Source organism: Carassius auratus, chromosome 22, assembly GCF_003368295.1.
Source record: "Carassius auratus strain Wakin chromosome 22, ASM336829v1, whole genome shotgun sequence".
NCBI lineage: Eukaryota > Metazoa > Chordata > Actinopteri > Cypriniformes > Cyprinidae > Carassius > Carassius auratus.
This window is the reverse complement of record NC_039264.1, coordinates 689,933-698,655: the sequence shown is the minus strand read 5'-3', so window position 1 is coordinate 698,655 and position 8,723 is coordinate 689,933. Positions and strand designations below refer to the sequence as shown.

The window sequence follows — 8,723 nt, the reverse complement described above, 5'->3', positions numbered from 1 at the left end:
TACATAGTAGATCAATCAGTTTTCATTTGCAATCAAAACTAGAGTTGTTTTTAATATCAGGGATGTGACCTAATCAGGTCAGGTTTGATCGTGTAGGCCACAATTGAGACACTTTGTACATTATTATAACAAAATTGAGCACTTGTGACATTGGAATTTGTATTTGTAGAGAATATTTCAATAAATCATCAAGAAAATGTTTTTGGAGTTTCAAGCTTGTATTTTGTTTCTTTCTCTCTCACAAACACAACAAAACCTTCTCAAAATCTTCATTACAGGTGCATAAATCATATTGCAAATTAACAAATTCACAGCCTCAGTTATACCAGATTTATGCAGGGCTGCATTTCATTTTTTCCTGAAATGTGTTTATTAGAACTGGACATATTTACAGACTTTATGAGAATAGTAATATTTGTAGAGAAGATCATGGTAGAATGACCTGCCTTTATTAATTTGAACAGCTGAGTCTTCAGCCATTTTCCAAAAGCACTTACCTTTTCTATTCAGTTAATTTCTATTCAATTTGCTCTAATTTGTAAAAAAAAATTATAATAGTAAATAACTTGTGTAGTGTGCTAGACTAAAGCCCCTTTCAAATCCACGGTGGTCCCCAAAAAAAAGGCAGATCAATGTTTGTGACTAAAAAATATGTGCGAACTGTAATGAAGCAGAGATCAGTTAGTTCCTAAATATCCGTTCTGAAGCTGAAATCGTTCGCCAGCTTAAGTGAAACAAAACACATCACATCGTAATGTCATGTGTCTTTACTGGATCTTTATGGTTTGTGTGTGAATGCACACACAGATTCTGGAAAATCACTGGCAGTGTGAATGAACCAAAATCTAACAATCCTGGAACAATTGCCAGGACACATTACCCGTGTATTATCTAGAATCTCAGTGTGAAAGGGGCTAAACTGAGCACTTGTATAGACCCTTTGCAAACACGTGACTATGACCATGTGACGACGCCATGACGAACGGCAGAAACACCGGATACACAAGCTAAATAGTAGTGGAAGTTTCAATCAGTTTAAAATAAATAACACTAAACTTTATGGCTTCTTCTATTGAACAAGCTGTTGTGCCGTTATCGGTTGAGGTAGGGCATCTGGTAGGTGCTCACAAAAGAACTGTATTTGGAGAACTTTGAGATCGTAGGATTGGATACTGATCCTTACCTTTTTCCTCCGTTTTCACGGACCTCATTAAATCGCCAAATCTACCCGACTTCATTCCACACAATCTGTACCACTATGTGGTAAATGGGGTTGGTGTTGATATCAAAGCTTTTAAAAGTCTGGATGCTTACCAGTTCTTTGTAACGTAACGTAACCTGTTTTTAGAGGACCTGGTCGTTCGTGGCTACTCACTTAAGTTACCGTTGTTCACTGGGTGTGCCAATGCAACTTTCTAATGCAGTTGATCTATAACGTTTTATACCAAGTACCACCTCAGAAAATATTTGGCTGTCCAAGTACCACCACAATGACCAATATCAAAATTACAGTAGCGTAGTAGGCCTAACTATTCAGCTAACGTTACTGCTCTGCACAGTTAAAAAACGATGCAGTTTTATTCCTAATAAGAATATTTATTGTTGTCAGCCACTTTAACATTGTAAATTCACAGTTTGACCATTATCAAACTGTAGTAAAAAAACATTAAAAAAAACATTTTATTACACGAACGAACACTAACTCGTACTCGTTTAGCTTGCGGTCCGTCCTACAGCAAAGCTCTTCTGCCGTCTGTCATGGCATTCACAATTTGCGCGAGTAGAAGGTGACGTCACGTGCAAAGGGTCTATACTGTTGTTCTCTTATTTGTAGAATAGGGTTTGTGCACCTCAGAATATGAAATGGTGTAACTGTTGTGTTGTGTTTGCTGGAGAGAATTAGTTAAAAAGAAACATTGTTAGTACTAAAAAAAATTATCTGTGACTTTCAATTTACAAATATGAATGTGTGACTATTCATTACAACAGTTCCACTGTCACAGGTGCTCAGGTTTCCTATAATAATACCTTCACAGAACATAATAGTAGTAGTCAGCTATCCATGCAAAGAAGTCAGTGTGGTGTACTGTAGCTACAGCTGTCCAGGCCAACATCTGATGTGCTGATCTCTTCAACGGTCATCACAGGAAACCTGCAATAAAAACAAAATGCATCATACATTACCAATATAACAGGGCTGTACAATCCTGTTCCTGGAGATCTACCTACCTGCAGAATTCAGATCTGACCCTGATCCAACACACACGTCTGTAACTGTCAACTGCTTTCACTGATGTGCTGTGAAGTAGATTTGCTGACAAGTTCCTCCCTGAAAGTACATTGATAACACTGTGAAACTGTATTTTCGTAGAGGATCGTTTAATAAAGTGACAATATTACTGTAACGGCATCAGAAATGGGGAAGCGGGAACCGGCGGACAATCAAACATAGCTTTAATAATAAAATAAAGACAAAACATCGTGCCAGCCCCTTGCAGACGACTGTCATGCACAAACACAAAATAAAGTCCAGGCCTGGTCCTCTCTCGTCCTTTACTGTCATCGCTCCTCTCTTGTATCCCTCCCATCTCCTCCGTGGGATGCGAGACCGGTGAGTGGAGCAGGTGTCCCTCATTTCTAGGGTTGGGTATCATTTGAATTTTATCGATTTCGATTCTTATCGATTCCTAGTTTAGATTCCAATAAGATAAAAAATCCAATATAAAAAAAAAAATCAAGTCAAACATTTATATGTCAAATATGTATTCTATTTTTTACAATGTATTCTGTTGCAGCTGAATAACATGAGCAAAAATCAGCAGCCTACAAAAAATTGCAAGAGGAATTTTGCCTGTGCGTTAAAAAAATACCATAGCAAAAACAACTAGATTAATATACATTTCAAATATTAAAGTGTTAAGAACAAGTAAACAGTCAGTAATAAGATATGAACAAACTAATCAATATGCAATATCATAAATAAATACAACTAAACAAAATTTCGGGTACAGACACTGTAATTAAAAGTTTAAAAACACCTCATTGTTTTATTTTTATAAATAAAATAAAGATTAATCAATTAAAGTTATTAAATATATTCAGTCAAGATCAGTGAATGTTTTTCTTTAGTTCTTTGATTAACATTAATGACAGGCAACACCATTATTAGGCTGTTGTCTCTTTAAGCAAAAACACTGTACATGTGTGTTTTCTTTCTCATCTGTTCATCGGTTTACGTTCACGTAAGACAAAAACGGTTGTGTTTATGATGATATACTGATGTAGTTTTCTGTATATTGGTCGACAAATATGAAAGAAGTAAATTTCGACTCTGAACAACCTTTTCTACAGTGGAAATGCACGGAACAGTCCAAGAACGGACACAAACCGGGAACCAGTAGTGAAACCGCTGCTCTCTGTGCACACGCTTGCGCTTCATGCACGCTGTACACAAACAGGGCGCAAATTATTTCCGTTCCTGCACTTAATTGTTTTTAATCAAATTGGAATTCGAAAGCTGGAATCGTTAAGCAGAATCGAAATGCACGCGTCTTATCGAATACCCGGTTCTTGGAAATTTGGAACAGGTTCTAAAATGGAACCGGTTTTCGATACCCATCCCTACTCATTTCCCAATCACTCCACTGGCCTCGCTCCATTCCCAAGGCTCTCGGCCCCACCCCATTCATCACAATTACTTTTTTAATGATCTCAGTAATAACATTGTTAAATAAAATTAGCATTGCTAACAGGCGAGTGCTTATGAGAAAGGCGTGCAACAGCTTTTTATGTTCATTTACAGTCATTTACATTTGTATCATAAATACATAGGAGTACAAGCAGAAAATGTAGGAGCACACCTTAAATCACCCTGAAAACTTACCTTTTAGGGCAATGATTACAATATAAGGATTATTTAGCAGCTTTGCATGTTCATCTATAGTTTCCATCATCTGAAATCTTTGTGAGGTCTGGCATCTTCTGAAGTCTCCACACGCGAGGCTGGAGAAACAGGAAAACAAAAGGAGAAAGATTAGCATAGCTGTTCATATTTCAAACTAAATATTTATTTCATCACATTTAACAGAAGTGAAACATGAGATGTTTTCTTTGTGAATACATGTTAAAATGTCATTGAATGTTCACAGTGAGCTTGATTGACAGGCGATCTGACCTATCATAACGCCAATACTGCCATCTTGCCTGACAATATATATAATGTGCAACTAAGAGCCTTACATTTTCTCAAAAATCGGGCGTGCACCTGATAATCCGGTGCACCTTATGTGTACACTGAGTTCCAAAATCTGTAAAAATGTTGTTGTGTGACTTTGGTAAGCACTCCGTTTACCTGACTGTTGGACCATTTCCCGATGAAACAGGGACGTAATACGTACACTACGTACGCTGGCAGCGATGAGATTGAACCCGGCATGTTTGATGAAGAAAGCTGTTCAAAAGCTGTTGCCCAGCTGTTCAATTCAGACACAGAAGATGAGGACTTTGATGGATCTGTGGGAGAAGATTGATTAAAAAAATAATGTGAGTGTATTGTTAAATAGTAGAATAAAGTTCAACTAAACTCACAGTTTTGAGACTGTGCCTTATAATCCGGTGCGCCATATGGTGCAGAAAATACGGTAGACAGGAGAGTAGATTAACTTCGGTGGACTTAAAACTTGAAAAATGTTGTATAAAGGTGTGTGATATCTTTTATTTTGTGCTTCAATTAAATATGAATCAATCGGTTCATGTGTGCTGCTTGAACTGAGCCACTACAGCGATCTGTAACACAATAAAACAGCACAAAACACTATTTATTGTTTGAATTTCTTAAAAAAAAAAAAAAAAAAAAAAAAAAAGAGACCAAATTTAAAAGCTGAAAACTTGTTTCATACCAGAAGTGACCTTCTCTGTATTCCTCTGTCAGTGTGTTGTCAGTTTCCTCTTTGGTCCACGATGTATTTTTCGCTGTGTGAGAACAAGGTGTGTACTGTGTGAGCAGCATGGCGTGTCAGACATAACTACAGTATTTAAGGAGGGATGGTTTTCTGCGAAGGGTCAGTTGATTGCTACGATCAAAGCAGATTTTTCAGCATCATTACTTCAGTCTTTAGCGTCGTATGAACCTCCAGAAATCATTATAGTATGCTGCTCTTTGCCAAAGAAACACTTCTGATAAATATGAATGTAAAAAAAAACAGCGCTGTTTTATATTTTTGTGTAAACTGTTTATAACAGCATAGAGTTTATTTATTTATTTTAAAGCTTGATTGTTATATAGACCCCAGACTTCTAAATGGTAATGTAGACTACATTTTTAAAAATAAATTCATATTTTTATTCAGCAAGGGCACATTAAATTAATCAAAAGTTAGTGTCAAGAAGAATTTTCTATTTAGCAAAGAATTCTCTCTCTCTCTCTCTCTCTCTACATATATATATTCATATATTGAGCAGCACAACTGTTTTCAACATAGTTAATAATCAGAAATGTTTCTTAAGCAGTAAATCATCATATTAGAATGATTTCTGAAGATCATGTGTCACTGAAGACTGGAGGAATGATGCTGAAAATACAGCTGCACATCACAGAAATAAAATACATTTCACCAAAAACTGCTATTTTAAATTGTAATATTATTTCAGAAATTGGTAAGGATAGCATTAGTGTATGTTTGGGGTAAACCTGCTAGTCATATGGATCAGTGTGCCTTGGAGATGTTGTTGGACAGGTTTGCTCATCATGGGATGCAGAAGATCATCAAGCACTAGAAGAATCTAGAAATATAACAAGCAATCTGTCACAGAGCCAACAATATTCAGTATACAATGACAGTTTTATCACAAGAAACCAAGCTACTAGACATGTAGAAAAGAGAAAGAATATGTATTTAATAAATATCCTTAACAGTTTTTATCAATATTTGTTTATCATTAGACAAGATCAAAATGCGTTTGAACTGTGACGCTGATGTAATGACGTCACTGATTAACGGTAACGTTAGTGTATATTTAGGTTAAATAAAAAAGCCTATTTTCAATCATCCATTGAAAAATGACCAGAAAATCTTTTACAGAACTGTCAATGCCTCTCATCTACACATAAATGTGTTATTAAAATCCCAAACTCTACATAAAAGCTCAGTCTATGGAGTTAGCATACGTTACCTCCTCTGATAATGGTTAAGATGCTCACTGACTTGTTCGAAAACCATTTCTATTAAGTAAATTCAACAGATGCTGGTCAAATACAAGCAAAAGAGATGTCAGGAACAGTGGCATATGATATTTATGCAATTTTAATTTACTAAACTTACCGAAATCAGTGAAAACAGCAGCGAGACACGGAGCGTGCAGCTTGCCAGTGTTGTCGATCGCCCGTTTCCATGGCAACTCCCTCCGCTCCAGTGTTTGAATCTGAATGAACGCGCTCCAATGTTCAGCGCGCGCTCGTTAAAACACGCAGAATTTACAGAAACACTCAACCCCCGATTAGCTCATTACAAAATCGGCTGGTGTGTGTGTATACTGTGAGACCAAATAGTTGACTTGAACCTCTAACGCTGGCACTCTATTTGTTTTCTCACCGCTTGTTTCCTTAAAAAAAGAAGAAAAAAAATTCCACTTCAGACTTTAAGTAACTTAGCATATAATATTCAGTGGCAGACGGACAACCCACGAGGCTATATAAAATAATGAATACAAATACATTGAGTTACTCTTTTTCTTTCTGTGAGAGTGCACGCGCATATCTCCGATGCCTCTGATCAAGTTTCAACATTGATCCGACGTTATGATTTCGATCAGATGCGTCGGCTGTGTCGGTTGATGAGTCAACGTGATTTCAACGTTGAATCGATGCTTTATTTTCCACTAAATAACGTTCTGATGTTCCGACCAAATAGTGAACGTTGATTCAACATCGAAATTTGATCGACGACCGATACTGACCTTTACAACCAAAAATCGACGTTGAATCAACGTCTGTTTGCTATCTGGGTATATATCAAGAATAAACTCATTTTTTCTGAGCTCATCATTCCACACGCTCATGCTCAGAGCGGTGATTCATCTCTCATGTTTCTCACATATCACTGACCACACATCAATTATTAATGAGCCCTGACCTGGTAATAATCAGATATGTTGCTTTAGCTTGTCAGTGTGAATTAAATCCAAGTATTTATTTGTATTTTAACCGATTTAAAAGTGAAACCAAAAGAGAGTCTCCTCCCTTTTTTAGTCCGGGAATTGCACCAAGGGGCACTATTTCTCTCAGACAATGGAAGTCTGAAGCACATATAATCAAACAGAGGGACAGAGTGAGATGAGATGTCTGACAGTTATTTAATTTTCTGTTATCCATACAGTGTTGTAAAGTCGTTAAACTATGCATATTTCCTTAGAATGACTTTTTCATCTGTATGAAAAAATTATTTGACGTGTTTGGAAGCTGCAATTTAAAAATACAATAATGATTCCCTTTGTAAGGTCATTTTAAAAAATCACCACGGCAAAACCATTCAAGCTATCCAAAATCCATTCACAATTTAAGTTCCTATCAGAAATACTAATGTGTTTTCAGAGTTTTGTGAAATTCTAAGTATGTTATTTGCCTCAAAATCACCTGAGAAGTATTCCAGTTTGACATGTTGCCACGCCAACAATTTTTTAGATATCAATATCCCCCTTGCAGATTTATATCGGCTGTGTTTTAACATTATTCTGATGAAGTTTGAAGCAAATCGAGTAATAATAAGATGCTGAATTCAAATCATTTTGAAAATGACACAATTCCTTCTGCCAGTTGGTGGCACTATAACTTTGACTCCTAATAGTCACATATATGCGATCGACATCATACAACGAATAATCTGATGAAGTTTGATTAAAATCAGGAAATGTATGTGGATGGTATTAGACACTTCCTGTTTCTCATTTCTCGCCATAATTTCAACGCCTCGCCACGAGCAAACCGTTCGAGATATCAAAAATCCCCTGGCAATTTTTCATCCCCAGTGTCTTGAGATCATGTTGACCGAGTTTGGCGGCAATCGAGTAAAAAACATATGACAAGTATTTCAAATTCCAGAGCATGCGCTTTTTACATAACTTTTAATAGCTGACTTCCTGTTGGGTGGAGCCTATGACATGCAATACGAAATCGAGCAATAATAAGATGCTGAATTCAAATCATTTTGAAAATGACACAATTCCTTCTGCCAGTTGGTGGCACTATAACTTTGACTCCTAATAGTCACATAAATGCGATCGACATCATACAACGAATAATCTGATGAAGTTTGATTAAAATCAGGAATGTATGTGGATGGTATTAGACACTTCCTGTTTCTCATTTCTCGCCATAATTTCAACGCCTCGCCACGAGCAAACCGTTTGAGATATCAAAAATCCCCTGGCAATTTTTCATCCCCAGTGTCTTGAGATCATGTTGACCGAGTTTGGCGGCAATCGAGTAAAAACATATGACAAGTATTTCAAATTCCAGAGCATGCGCTTTTTACATAACTCTAAATAGCTGACTTCCTGTTGGGTGGAGCCTATGACATGCAATACGAAAGTTGTTCGGCACAATGAGATCTATATGTGTACTGAGTTTCATATGAATATGTGCAAGTATGTGTGAGCTATACATCAACATTTCTGACTGTGTTCCAGGGGGCGCCGTAGAGCCCCTGTGCCACGCCCGGGTCCCAGCC

General features: G+C 36.9%; 1 long non-coding RNA gene across 1 annotated transcript; it reads right to left on the bottom strand.

Annotated features, from left to right (window-relative positions):
* Positions 1-1,989: 1,989 nt before the first annotated feature.
* On the bottom strand, positions 1,990-4,418 carry LOC113039309 (uncharacterized). Its single transcript, XR_003274943.1, has 3 exons — positions 4,352-4,418; positions 3,884-4,002; positions 1,990-2,329 (listed from the first exon to the last, which is right to left on the bottom strand). It is a non-coding gene; the product is annotated as an uncharacterized LOC113039309 (long non-coding RNA).
* Between the last annotated feature and the right edge of the window lie 4,305 nt (positions 4,419-8,723).